General features: G+C 38.6%; 1 long non-coding RNA gene across 2 annotated transcripts in view; it reads left to right on the top strand.

The window, feature by feature from the left end:
• The window catches only part of LOC146456285 (uncharacterized), an 8,949-nt gene that overhangs the window by 4,641 nt on the left and 1,808 nt on the right, over nt 1-2,500 (top strand). The window contains exons 2-3 of one of the 2 annotated variants that reach the window (XR_014858834.1): nt 1,954-2,177; nt 2,286-2,327. This is a non-coding gene — a long non-coding RNA (uncharacterized LOC146456285). The remainder of the gene's footprint in view (nt 1-1,953; nt 2,178-2,285; nt 2,328-2,500) is intronic. The other variant, XR_014858835.1, reaches the window with a different exon arrangement.

Below are 2,500 nucleotides of genomic sequence, written 5' to 3'. Positions count from 1 at the left end.
AGTTCTTAAAATTGTAGTTGGCGAAAAAAGATCTATGTATTCTACTGTTTGTTTAACATGTCTAGACAGCTGTTGCTTGTCTGCAGCATTGTGAAAGGTTTCATCAAATGCCCACCTTTCATGAATAACACTGTCTGAACTTAGCTTATGAGCACATAATTCCCACCCTTCTTTTTCAATAAATAATTTTGTGTTTTTTCCAGACGAGTGCTTTTCTTTTGATAGTGGAAGTGAAACAAGATTGGGCAGAGCTGTCAAATCATAAGAGCCAAAATTCCCTTGTAGGTCTTTCATTTCTGAAGACAGAAGAAGTTCAGTTTCAAGGGATGCAGATGACTCAAAAAACTGTAATGTGGTCGGTTTTCCCCCTGATATCCTGGCTCGTTGTAATGAAAAGTAATTTTCCACATCATCCTGACACATAGTTTTTGGTATAATTTGTATTTCTGGATGGTGCATCTGCACATACTGAACAATTCCAAGAAAAGCTCGAATACTTCTTTTGAGATCTTTGTAAGTTATGCGTGGTATGAATTGTTTCCAGTGGTCTTTTAGACCACTGGCTGATTGCAAACTGTTTCTTTCAACCTCTCTATACCAGTTGTCAAACCACATCATAATAGATATCAATTGTTTGTAGCTGTCAGGATCAACTTCCGAATTATTGTTAAAAATTCGAAACAATTTGTTGCATTGCTTTAAGTACATACGTGTTCCAACTGTATCCTCAGGTGGTATTGGCCCCTTAAGTATGTCTAATGCCACATCAAGAGAACACACAGTAACAGCTCTTTTAACACTCATTTTTGTTCGGGGAGTTAATTTTATGTGTTTCCAGTTCACCTTTGTCATACGACGTTGAACAACAGGTATCAAATGATTTACTGTTACTTTTTGCCCGTGTACTTGAAGCAGACCATCAGGATTAACTAAAAAGTTTCGTAGTTTTTTTATCATATGGGGGTAATCAGAAAGCCACCAAATTGGTTTGTCATCATTAAATGGATTGTACGTCACCCAATTCTGTGCCCCAGACCTACTAAAGAAGGCGTGAGAGTATGTTGAGCCATCAGAAACACCATAGAGAACCTCTATTTTTTTTCCATTTTCTAATTTCAGACCTCCTATCGCCTCACATACTTGCCAAACAAGGGTTGAAAGAATTTTGTGGTTGATTTTGTGTAAGGGGAAAGAAGCAACTGGCCAAGAAAAGTCCCCTTCTAATGATGAAAAGAAGAACTGACAAACAAGTTTAGCTTTTTTTGATGATGGGGTTTCTTTAACACTGGGCAATTCAGAGCTGGAATCATACTCCTGGTCAGATGCACTAGACGATTGTGAATCTGTTGACTCAGAGGAGCTGCCACTGTCATCTTCCTCGTTATCATTAAGATTTTCTGGTCTTGTGTTGAGTTCAGCGCTGATATTAAAGTCTTCAAATCCAACCAATTCTCCTGTCCGTTTACATAGCACGATCCCTTCCTTTATTGCCATTTCATCCCAGTGAATACCTCCAATCCCCTTACAACCCCTTCGTGTCATTTCTTGAACCATGTGTATTAAATTCTCCTGGGATATTGGGCTAGTTGTACTTGCTGCCTGTCGATACTGTTTGACTGTTTCCCAGGATGGAATTGGAAGTATGCTTCGAACCACCTCATAACCTTTTCTGTGACACTTGCTTGCTATCATGCAACTCCACTTTATTACAAGGGGGTTGTATCTCATACCTTTAGGGTGGGGCTTTTGCTTATTTTTGGTAAGCTTCCCTTGCTTTGAAAATTCCTCCTCCTGTTTCTTTAATGATGTCAATGTGTCAGTAAGGAGAGCGTAAAGAACAGAATTTTCAGTAAGCCACTGATTTTCAATAGCAACATCCATTAGTTTGGCAAGGTCGGATGATTTAGGCTTAAAATTTTTTGGTGCATTTAAATTTTTTTGTTTTTCTTTCAGATATAAACTGTAATATTGTTTTGCTTTTTTTTGGCTTTGGGCAACCATTTTGTGCAGATTTCTTGCCCTGGCTATGAGTTCAGCATGTGAGAGGGTACTGAGTTTAGTGTGTGAATCATAGGCTGTTTTGGACTCAAATGTTTCAGATGAAGGTTTTGTTTGCCAACGCAAGCAAGAGCGTAAGATGTCCTGACATTTGCTGCACCTTGTTTTTGAATTCACAGGTAGTTTATAGAAGCAACTTATGCTCCTGATGCATTTTACAATTTCTCCATCTACAATTGCTCCTTTTGGGTCAACAAAGTATAATAGACTTTTGCTCTTGCTTTCAGCCATATCAACCAGGGCTGGATCATAGATACCTGGACAAACCGGTAAGTCATCAATCATTTTTAGCATAGCACCCAGGGCAGATTTGAATATGTTTGCCTGAAAAATGTTGTGTGGGAGTTCACCATAGTCAACTTTGGTACCCAGGATTTGTACTGTGAATGGACTGAAATCCCTTGATGAAAAATTTTTCAGTTCTGATGGAAGAAATAAGGTT

Source organism: Pavona decussata, unplaced genomic scaffold (assembly GCF_977016875.1).
Source record: "Pavona decussata unplaced genomic scaffold, jaPavDecu1.1 SCAFFOLD_259, whole genome shotgun sequence".
Lineage (NCBI taxonomy): Eukaryota > Metazoa > Cnidaria > Anthozoa > Scleractinia > Agariciidae > Pavona > Pavona decussata.
Note: the sequence above shows the minus strand (reverse complement) of the source record. Positions and strands in the feature narration are given on the sequence as shown.